A 12399-nucleotide genomic window follows, 5' to 3' on the forward strand; every position below is an offset into this window, starting at 1 on the left:
AGGCTGCAAAGCTCTTGAGCTGGGGTGTGATGTGAATTCTAGTGACTCAGGAAGATGCTATGATCTTTGTACAATTTAAACATAAGCAAAAGCATTGGGATAACATCTTCTCTTTAAAAGAATAACTTCAGTTGGTTTTTTTGCAGCTTGTCACAAAAGACATTTCAAAAATAATTTTTATTTAATTAAATCACCCTAAAATACCCCAAAAAGAGTACTATAAACATTCGTGTTTTCCTGAAGTCTATCCTTTAACATGAAAATTATCACCATGGTCGTGCTAACAAAAGAGCATATTCTTCAATAAACAGATGGAGTTACACACATTCAGCTTAAGCATTTTCCTTGAAAAAATAAATTGCACAGAACTTGGCACTGAGTGAACTCTGTGCATTTGCTGAACTGTCAAACCCAGAGTCAACTACACACAGAAGGGGAGGCTTTTATAGGGTGATCAAATGGGCCAGAAACAACTTCTCAAAAATCCAGGGAGAAAAATAACAGGTGGCAGAAATAAATTGTGTTTGAACAGTCAAACAAGTTACCAAAAAGTCACCTTTCAGCAACTTGGAAAGCTTCGGGAAATGCACTCTGACAAATGAGAAGTACAGATTGTTTTGGATAAAAACACTTAAAATTTCAAAGTTAAATGACTGTGCCACGTCTAAATGTATAGGGAAAGTCAGCTAATTGGATTGGCACACATGTTTCTGAATATCCTATAACAGCTACAAAAGGCAAAAATTCTAAAATCTCCTGCCAGCGTCAATGCCAGAGGGTTCATTTATAATGTATTTTAAAATCTTTGTTCTGTGCTTTTTTGATGATGGATTAATATGACAGAAGTCTGCTGGTTAATGGAACAGGTGATTACTTTAGCCATTATACACAATTACCCAGACAGCCAGGGTCCAAAACTCAACAGCTCCTGACCTCTCACCCCTAAAGGTTCAGCCACAATTCTCCAAACAGAACCTAGAGCCACAAACACCTCACCTGTGGCACCAAGGCCACTTCTCATTATTTACGACTGCCCCGTGCTCTGGCCGTTGGGGCTGGCAGGCAGGACAGCCAACCTACGGTCTGCAGTAGAGCTGTATGAGGCCATACAGAGATAATGGCCCTCTTTATGCACTGTTCCCAGCTCCAGTCAATGACCCAGTAAACTGCACAGTCCTCTGTGTGTTCCAGGAACTCCTATGCTGGCTGAAAGCCACGTGGCCAGTCCACACTGAGTTAACTCGGGATACTAACTTTGTCCTGAGAGAATTTGTCACATTTCTTTCTCTGGATAATCTCTTTAATGTTCAAAAATCATTACTATTCTTCTTGGGTTCCCAAATCTACCTCCATACCAACATTTCTTATTAAAGAATGACAATTCTGTTCCCATATTTTATTAAACACACACACCAATGCATGCAGAAGGATATGTATGTATGCACATGTATATGTCTATATACACATTTGCAGATGTGTGTACATGCATATATGTACACATGTGCATGTTGCTTATGCACATAATGTAAGTTGTGGCCTACACGTGTGATGTGTGTATACATGTGGGATCTTGTACACATTGTATTCTCAGTCTCATCTGAAACACGTGATGCAGGGAACAGTTTGACTATTTTCATAATTCTCCCCAGGATGGGGCCTAGGAGAGAAACTGGCTCCTTCCACACAAAGAAGGCCTTTCAGTCTTACTCCTAATTCTCCTTCCATACTGCAACTGAGGAAGGAAAAGATGCTACATATCGTCATTCATATTTCTTCAGTATATAAATGCATTTGACATCTGTTTCTGGATATTCTTATACAGTTATCTGGATTTTGGTAAAAATAAAATGTGAAATTTCTAAAAATTGCACTGAAGTTTTTATTTCTTTAACACTGTAACTCAATATGAATGTGAATACTCTGAAGTACGAGATAAACTATCATGAAACAGAAACAGACTCAGACATAGAGAACAGACTTGCTGAGGGGTGGAGTGGGGGGCGGGGGGGGCGGATGGAGTGGGAACTTGGGATTAGCAGGCACAAAATATTATATACAGAACAGATAAACAGATAAAAGGTCCTAATAGCACAGGCAATTCTATTCAATATCCTGGGATAAACCATAATGGAAAAGAACGTGAAAGAGAGTGTACATACATGTATGACTGGATCACTTTGTTATACAGCAATCAACACAACATTGTAAGTCAATTATTCTCCAATTAAAAATCATCATAATAATAAAGTATGACATTAAACATTTAATTCACAAGTTTTCCTGAAAATATTTTTATTGCCAACAAGAAACAAATCCATTAAAATGATTCACAGTTGAATGTGTTTTCCAATCCCAAGAACATATCTGTTGTCAAGGTTTATTCAAACATTCGGCTTTCCATCAAAATACCTTTGTTACAATTTTAATGAATGGAATGCTTTCTGAGCAGTGTTCTGGTTAAGTGATTACAGATACTGTCATTTATATTATTTTTGCTTTATTTTTAATAAAGGAGACATACTCAAAATTTCTGAGAGATTCCACTGAAATTCAGGACAGGAAACAATACCTAACATCCTTTCACCAGACATCAGCTCAAACTTGAGATGTGTATTTGTCTTTTATATTCTAGTGCTCCGTTGTGTCCAGCTCTTTATGACCCCATAGACTGTAGCCTGCCCGGCTCCTCTGTCCATGGGATTCTTCAAGGAAGAATACTGAAGTGGGTTGCCATTTCCTCCACCAGGGGATCTTCCCAACCCAGGGATCAAACCCACATTTCCTGTGTCTCCTGCATTACAGGCAGATTCTTTACCTGATGAGCCATCAGGGAAGCCCTCTATATCTTCATATTGCCTGTAGAGCCTGATTCCTATCAGCCCAGGAGCATCAGCTGAGCCAGAAGTGACTCTGAAGACACATGACCCAGACACCTGCAGGCCCTCAGGACAGCTCAGGGCCTCCAAGTCCCTCTGACTGTGTTGGGGGCTGACCTCTATAAGTGAGTCCTGGGCACCCAGCCCAGAAGCAGCCACACATCTGTCTCAGAGGAGGAGAAAAGGCCTAGTGTGGTCAGGTGTCTTCCCCCAACTTGGCCACAACAGGAGTATTTATTACCAAATTTATTTTGGTAGTACTGGCTTTGAATTCTGCATTTTCACATTACTATTACTAACAGTATTGTTTTCAGTCTACTGAATAGAAATAACATTTTTTAAAAACCATCAGGCACTAAAAAATAAAAAGATGATTGCCAGCATTGAAAATTAAAAAAGAGAGAGAAGAGGGTGATTAGAAGCCTATTTTATGTCACCATGTCATTCTATGCCCTTTTCTCAAAGCAGATCCAGTATTGTTAAAATAAAATCCAACCCAGGAATGTGACATAGCCAAGAGGGTCCCCAGCCTGAAAGTCCTTTTGAACATGAATCTGAATGAGTCAAGACAGAACAATTATTTATCCTGTAAGATGACCAGTGCCCACCATTACCGTGTGTCTGTTTCATTAACACAACTTTTTTTTTCAGCCACATTGGGATCTTAAGTTTCCCAACCTGGGATGGAACCAGGCCTTCAGCAGCGATAGCACACAGTCTAACCACTAGACCACCAGGAATTCTCTAATATATCTTTTAAAATAACCAAAATTTTAAATGTTAAGTAGTAAATAATTACCATGAGCTCCAATTAATTTAAAACATAAAAATAATTCTTACAAAAGTTACTTACTACGTTCAAGATATATTCTGAAGTCCTAGAAGATACAAAGATAATACAGTATAAAGAAATCTGAACAATAACTGAAGATACCCAAGAAGGTGTAAGACACTAGAAAGGATATGCAGTTTGGAACCAGAGTGACAAGGTCCTGCATATAACCCTCACCCTCACTAAGTCATTCAGTACTTTTGTTTCCAGTGAGGCCACCTGCTTCATCAGGAAACTTTGTTAGAATCCTTAAGATACTAAGGTCTTCCCTGGTGGCTCAGATAGCAAAGAATCTGCCTGTAGTGCAGGAGATCCAGTTCAATCCCTGAGTTGGGCAGATCCCCTGAAGAAGAGAATGGCTATCCACTCCAGTATTCTTGCCTGGAGAATTCCATGGACAAAGGAGCCTGGTGGGCTACCATTCATGGGGTTGCAAAGAGTCAGACATGACTGAGAGACTACTACTACTATTACTTAAGATGCTAAAGACTAGAACAAGAGAAGACTCATCTACAGGGGGAGAAAAGTGACATCGGATTTTAAAATATTACTCCTATAAATTATGAAACACCATTGGGACTTCTAAACACCATCACCATCAAATATTTACAAAGACAAATATTAGTAAACAGATGAATCTTCAAGCTAATCCCAAGTAGGTCAAATCATGCTGACTCATCTGTCATTCCACAACCATCTATGTAGATTCCTGAAGATTCATCTCAACTGAAAACAAGTATAAAATATTAAATATACAATGATTTCTTTCTGACAGAGAAAAATCAATTTTTCTTGAAAAACATTAGGGCCCAGGTTATGGCCTGTAGGGAGAGCAGGAAGATGAGGGAAAAATTTTGACAAGACTATAGAAGCACATGATCAGGGTTACTTAGAGGTAAAACCAAATTGAGAAGTCAGAGAGAAGACAGTACTAAGTTACAGTCATGATGGTAAAAGAGAAGAAAAAAAGAAAACCCACCACTGACACGGTTTTATGGCTCAAGTCCAATAATTGGCTGTCTTTAAAATATTTATTTAGATTGATTTTTTTGTACACTCGGGGAAGCACTATGGTTTGGAATTCTATCACTCTCTTCTTAAAACACTAGGCATACCAAAGAGACTATCCATGATTTAAAGGTTTTTTTTTTAAATACACCAATCTTTGAGCCCTCCCCAAGTAATGAGAAAATTAGGATTTCACTGTTTCATGCCCCAGTTCAGGTCTTCTACAGCCAAATGTCTGTCATAAAGCAACACCTCTGGAGACCCAACAAAATATGCATTATTAAAACTCAGATTTTATCTTTTATGTTAAAAATGGAGTATTTGTGCTCACTTCAGTGGTACATATACTAAAATTGGTATGATACAGAGAAGATTAGCGTGGCCCCTATACAAGAATGACACACAAATTCGTGAAGTGTTTCATGTTTTCAGCCAACGGGAATTTGCTGTATGACTCAGGAAACTCAAACAGGGACTCTGTATCAACCTAGAGCGGTGGGATGGGAAGGGAGATGGGAGGGAAGTTCAAAAGGGAGGGATATATGTGTACCTATGGCTGATTCATGTTGAAAAAAATAAAATGGGGTACTTGCCACCATCGAATGACCAGAATTAATGAGACAATAAAGAAGGTGGATTTTGTCAAAGATAATAACCAACACTAATGTACACATGTTACTTACTGAACACCAGCCACTGTTCAGTTAGCCACCTACCTACCTATCTACCTACCCACCTATCTCTATCATCTACCAGTCTTTCTGAACCAACACACCAACTTCTTATCCTCTCTGATAATTGGACATAAAGCCACATTTCTGCTGTAATAAACAAACCATTCCCCACCCCATCCACTTTTCTGAAACCTCATGCAATAACAAGGGTGCTCGAATGTGGCAGCTGAGATTCTCAGGCGGGCGGACCTGCGTCCTTCCCTTATTCATTCACGTGCATCCTCCACACACATACTGCTTCGTGGAGGAGAACTTTCCCGGGTAGACACATGCTCTGTTCAGAACCTCCAAACACACTTTCAAACTTGCTCTTCTTGGTTTTTGCTTAAAAGCAAGTGTCAAAGGTGGATCCTGTTGTACTGACAAACATTCAGAATAGCAGATCCTGTAAAACGTAAATACAACTGCTTTCAAAAGCCCATCAAGTCGTCATTGTGAAACAAACAGTCAATTTGTATTTTAACAAATAGTCAATTTTAACAGTCGCATCAGTGAACCTAGTAAAATGTAAATATACAAGGCAATCAATCTGCCATCATGAACCAAAAAGACTACTCTTGTTATCAAAGTTTTAAAGAGTGAACAACCCTGGAAAGAATTCAAGCTGTCATCATCTAGGCTATGTCCACACGGACAGTCTTACACTTTCTGTTCACGCTGTTCTGCCATCATGAAGTTGTTCTGCCACACTTATACTGAACATGTATATTCCTACCATAGAGATTAACAGGTTTACGAGAGCACATTTAATTATATCATTAACATCAAGAAAACATATATATATATATATATACAATTTCCAAATACATAAAGGATCTCAGAATGCCATCTGAATTGTTTATACTTAGATTTTGTGTGTCTTTGCACGTGTGTTTGTGTGTATGTTGTTTAACTGCCCACTAACTTTTGAACTCCTTGAGGACAGAAAAGGATTATTCTCTGTACTTCCTCAACTCCATAAATTCCTCAGTTCCATCAAAACTTATCACCTGTTAATCTTATCAACACCGAACCACCTCTGCCTATGTGTGTCATCCATATCCTATCTATGCAGCACAGTTTAAATGAGATGAACCAGATTTATAATTTTTCTCTATATATTCATTCGGCTCTCTTGTTTCTCCTCTGTAACTGGTCTACACCTGGAATGAGCCAAACCATGTTTAAGGCCAATTCAGTTCAGTTCAGTTCAGTCACTCGGCTGCTGCTAAGTCGCTCAGTCGTGTCCGACTCTGTGTGACCCCACAGACAGCACCCCACCAGGCTCCTCCGTCCATGGGATTTTCCAGGCAAGAGTACTGGAGTGGGGTGCCATTGCCTTCGCCTTTATACATTTATGTATAAATGTGTACAATATTTTTATGACTATAATAAACCTATCAGTTCAGTTCAGTCTCTCAGTCATGTCCAACTCTTTGCTATCCCATGAACTGCAACATGCCAAGCTTCCCTGTCCATCACCAACTCCCAGAGCTTGCTCAAACTCATGTTCCATCGAGTCAGTGATGCCATTCAACCATCTCATCCTCTGTCGTCCCCTTCTCCTCCTGCCTTCAACCTTTGCCAGCATCAGGGTCTTTTCAAATGAGTCAGTTCTTCTCATCAGGTGGCCAAAGTATTGTAGCTTCAGCTTCAGCATCAGTATTTCCAATGAATATTCAGGACTGATTTCCTTCAGGATGGACTGGTTGGATCTCCTTACAGTCCAAGGGACTCTCAAGGGTCTTTTCCAACACCACAGTTCAAAAGCATCAATCCTTTGGCCCTCAGCTTTCTTTATAGTCCAACTCTCACATCCACACATGACCACTGGAAAAACGATAGCTTTGATTAGACAGACCTTTGTTGGCAAAGTAATGTCTCTGCTTTTAATATGCTATGTAGGATGGTCATAGTTTTTCTTCCAAGGAGCAAGCGTCTTTTAATTTCATGGCTGCAGTCACCATCTGCAGTGATTTTGGAGCCAAAGAAAATAAAGTATGTCACTGTTTCCATCGTTTCCTCTCTATTTGCCATGAAGTGATAGCACTGGATGCCATGATTTTAGTTTTTTGAACGTTGAGTCTTAAGCCAACTTTTTCACTCTTCTCTTTCATCAAAAGACTCTCCAGTTCCTCTTTGGTTTCTGAGGCCAACTATTCACAGGCTAATTGTCAGCTCATGCTGCACTTCTTTGCTGGGGAAAACTTCTGACCCTGAAGAGTAGATTCTTCATAAATTTGTAATAATTAAGGGCATCCTTAATCTCATCTGCTAACCTTACTAGAATTTCCCAGTTTATTATTTTTCTGAGAAGCTTTGTCATGAGCTTTATTATCTGCTGTATCTAGAGCTTCAAACTGGCCCTGTTGCCCTTAGAGTTTTTCTAGCAATTCTTACCTATATTTTCCTCTGAGTGGACTTGATAATCAACTTATCTCATTCCAGAAAAAAAAAATCTGATGGTACTTTTATTGTACTATAATAAATGCACAAGCTAACTTTTAAAAAAGACGTTTATGATGTTAAATCCTGTCTACAGCCACACTACCCTGAACATGCCTGATTTAGTCTTTATGATGTTGTCTTCCTATTCAAGAATACATATTTATTTAAATAGATATATTTGATTTAACAATCATAACCAGTATATTTTCATTAAAAAAGTAACCATGAATCATATCTATAATTGTAAGCTAACTGTACATGCAGGGATTTTTACATTCTAAATTTCTTCATGAATTTGCTTATAAAGATTCTGGATAAATTTAAATATTAGTGAGTAACCAAATGGATAACAAGTTAAATGGATACATTTCAGAACAGAGCCTCCAAAAATGAAATTAAGATATTTGAAAAAATTAATAGATGAGTTTTAATAAGAACTCAGCTGTTCCTAATTATTTGTACATGATCATCCAATTTAGTGATAATTTTTAAAAATCTCCAGTTATCTCCATCACCAACTATATTCATGGTCAAGGAAAATACACTGAATTCTTTACAGGGAAGCCCTATAAATAAATAAGGCATCACTATGTTTGACTCAGTATTTCTAGAACATTATACCAATTTTTTTTTTTTTTTTACTATTACTTCTCTTTGTTAATGGAGTAGGAAATGGCAACCCAATCCAATATTCTTGCCTGGAAAATTCCATGGACAGAGGAGCCTGGCGGGCTATAGTCCATGGGGTTACAAGAGTCAGACACAACTGAGTGACTTTGACTTCACTCTCTTTGTTAAATACCAATTTTTTGCTATTTCTCCAGAATTTTTACATTCTAGCCATTGTATTATGTGTGTTTTTCTCTGTAATAGTGATTTCTTACTATTCTCCTCATAAAGAACTCACATGCTTCCATCACAAATAACTGACAGGAGACTAGAAAACACAGGGAAATGGCCGCAAGATATGCACGATCTGTGAATGTAAAGGCTCGTTTCTATTTCTTCTTCATGAACCCAAATCGCTTTGTTTCCTGGAAGCAGGGCCACCCTCCAGGATTGGCTTTCAGAAGCCAGTGGGGCTCCTGGTCTCGACTTCCCCCTCCAACCTGCCCATTCTGGGAAGCCATTTTCTTCATCATCTTATGCTGGACAAGAACTGCCTCTGTGCTTCTGGGTTAGGAATTTGATGTAAATGCGTTTGGCATTTGTTCTCATTATTTTGATCAGTAATTCAAGCTTCATTTGGTAAAGACTATAGTTTTATCAGTTTGATCAAACCTGATAAAATTGTGGATTTGATGAGAATAACTTCCTTGCTCATTTTCATTATTTTGATCAGTAGTAAAAAAGATCTAAACAATTTGCAATGTTCAGTTGGCTTGTTTTTATTGTTTTGACCAGTCATTAAACCTGAAAAATATATCATGAACTCTGCAGATTTTATATGGGTCATGAATGGCAGAAGCCTGCTCTTTCATTATTATCAGCTTTTAAAAATTTAAGCAGACTGCTTCTAAAACGCTACCTTTCTACTGCTATTTTCCCTTTTTCTGAGCTCTATTTTTATGTCTTCTTTTCCAACCCTATCTTGTCATGTACTGTTTCTCAAAGGTCTAAAGACTTTTTTAAACATGATTGTATCCAAAGACTATTTGAATATATACTCATTAAAATCCAAGTTAAATATACAAAACTGAGCACATTATTTTTCATAGGTATTTTGATAATAATTTTTTAAAAAATAACCTAAACTGAGCAAGATGATATACTAGGAGATACCAGTCTTCATTGCCTGCAACAAAAAACAATTAGCTATTCACAAATGAAAATAGCTTTAGGAGGGCTGAAGAGTCCAATTAAGAACCTACAGCAACACGGTGGAGAAGAAAAGGAGAAAAACTGCACAGAAAGGACTGATGGGGAGACCAGCTCAGCAAATACACCGGAGGCAGCAAGGATCAAAGAAGAAGGTGGTCCAGCAACACCAGCCACATGGCGGGCACCACTGTGGTCCCGTGGCCTGGTTTATGGGGCCCAGGCAGCCTTTGCCACTGGGGACCCCAATAGTGCCTCTGTCGAACTGCCCACAACCACAGCTGGCAGCACTCCACCCAGGGTACACCCAGCCCCAGAGCCTGCTTGGCTGCTCCGTGCTCCCCAGCAGACAACAGCTCTGCTCCCTCATCTCAGGCTCTCGACCCAGCACTGCTGCAGGCCGGCCAGCACCCTGGGCACAGGAGCTGCAGCTGACCCACAAGAGCCCGCTCTCTAGACCCCAGGCCCACGGCCACTGCACAGGCACCCACACACCCACAGCTGTGACATCACCACCATGAAGGCGACCACAGGCTGGGCCAGTTACCAGAAAAACCCCGCAGTTACGACACCACCCATGGAAGGAAAACATCAGGTGGTCCCAGCAGACTCTGCCTTGGTGGCTCAGGCAGCAAAGAATCTGCCTGCAATGCAGGAGACCAGGGTTCAATCCTTGGGTCAGGATGATCCCCTGGAAAAGGAAATGGCAACCCATTCCAGTACTCTTGCCTGGAGAATTCCATGGACAGAGGAGCCTGGTGAGCTACAGTCCATGGGGTCACAAAGAGTCGGACACGACTGACTGACTAACACTTTCACTTTCTTTCTTCTGAAGTAGACTCTGCATCTGTGCAGAGGCGGTACTGCTCCTCTAGGAGCCCTGCAGTCTTCATCAGCACCACCCCCACCCGATGGTACTGCATACAGCCTCCACACAGAGCAGCTCCTAGTCAGAACCACCTTCCCCACCCAGCCAGGGCCTCTCACCCACGCACGGCCACGGTCTTCCTGCACCAAAATCAGTCTGTCTAGAATGAGAGGTGACTGCTTCCCCACGCACACAGACATCAGAGCGAGGCCACAAGAAACACAAACCCTGCGCAAACCTTGCTGAATCCAGCCCCTCCCAATCCTCACTGGATGCTGCCCCTGGGGATTTTTTTAGTCCAGAGCTCCAACTTCTCTCTTAGCTCTGGACTAATTCCCTGGAGAAAAAGGAAAAAGTTCAAATTTCTTTACAATTAGTTTGGAATTCAAGATACCCCTGCTGCTCTACATATCTGACAAACAAATATGGAAGCTAATATGTTATTAAAATTAAAAAGTCCATCAAAACTGACTCCTTGTCAGGACTAATTAGGAAATCTCTCATCCTTAACAAGGATAAGGGAATTAATTTTTAAATTAGATTCCTTAACTCCACATTCCAGCTGCTGGTTTAGTTTAACAAGATTATGGACCTGTGGGAGGGAACGAGACAGTTAATGAAGTTACTATAGCTCATAAAGTTAGGATGGCTTACTGAGCTGCTAAAAAAGAAAACACTATTGTGGAAGTTCAATAAACAGCATTTTGTACTAAATATACATGATGTTTAACAGACACTTCAGAGTACAGAAATAACATGAATCCTCATTTTAAAATCTGTCACAGGATGTGAGACAAACATATACACTGACATAGACTCAAACGTCTATTGCTAGGAGATCAAACCAGTCAGTCTTAAAGGAAATCATCCCTGAATATTCATTGGAAGGACTGATGGACAGGGAAGCCTGGCGTGCTGCAGTGCATGGGGTTGCAAATAGTTGGACAGGACGGAACGACTGAACTGAACTGAGACTCAAGCGAGATTCACCTTACAGGATGTGTGTGTGTGCTTACCTGTGTCTGACTCTTTGTGACCTCATGACTGTAACCTGCTAGGCTCCTCTGTCCATGGGATTCTCTAGGCAAGAATACTGGAGTGGGTTGCCATTCCCTTCCCCAGAGGATCTTCCCACTGTGTGAGCCACCAGGGAAGCCCAAGAAGAAGCTAAAATCAACCCCAACTTTCTCATTTCTCAAATGAGAAAATGAAAGCCAAGGGGAAAACTGTATAACAGCCATACTGAGATAGAATTTGCATACCAAAAAACTCACCCACTTAAAGTGTGCAATTCGGTGTTTTTAGCATGTTGGCAGAGCTGTGCAGCAATCACCAGTATCTACTTTTAGAATATTTTCATCACCCCAAAAAAACCCAAAACACATCATCATGCCCACATTTATCTATCTCATCACACATCCTCACGAGCAGAAATCCTCCCATGGACTCACCCACTCCACGGCCCCTACATCACTGTCTACAAGGTGTCTATTCTGAGAGCTTGTTGGAGGTTCTAGCAGGGAAGCACAACTGCTTGCATGCCCTTGACCGAGGACCGGTCCTCCTCTATTGGGGATGGTTGTCCTCTTCAACCGAGCATGCAGCTTTGGGAGGGATAGGCAGGGAGAGGTGAGAAAGGAAAGAGGACACCCACCTAGCCAGCCAGATCAGCCAGATCAACCCTGGTGATCAACGAGGTGACAGACGTCAAAACCAGATCGCCCTCGTGATGTGTCTATTCTAGATGCTCATACAAATAAAACCATACAATATATGTTGGCTTGTGTCTGGCGCCTTTCACCAAGCAAAGCATTTTCAACACTGTAGCATGAATCA

At 40.4% G+C, this 12399-nt stretch overlaps 1 non-coding gene across 1 annotated transcript; it reads left to right on the top strand.

The window, feature by feature from the left end:
- Positions 1–5039: 5039 nt before the first annotated feature.
- LOC114116514 (U6 spliceosomal RNA) lies at positions 5040–5146 on the top strand. Its single transcript, XR_003590417.1, has one exon. It is a non-coding gene; the product is annotated as a U6 spliceosomal RNA (small nuclear RNA).
- The last annotated feature ends 7253 nt before the right edge of the window (positions 5147–12399 follow it).

The sequence above is a fragment of the Ovis aries genome, chromosome 9 (assembly GCF_016772045.2).
Source record: "Ovis aries strain OAR_USU_Benz2616 breed Rambouillet chromosome 9, ARS-UI_Ramb_v3.0, whole genome shotgun sequence".
NCBI classification, from domain to species: domain Eukaryota; kingdom Metazoa; phylum Chordata; class Mammalia; order Artiodactyla; family Bovidae; genus Ovis; species Ovis aries.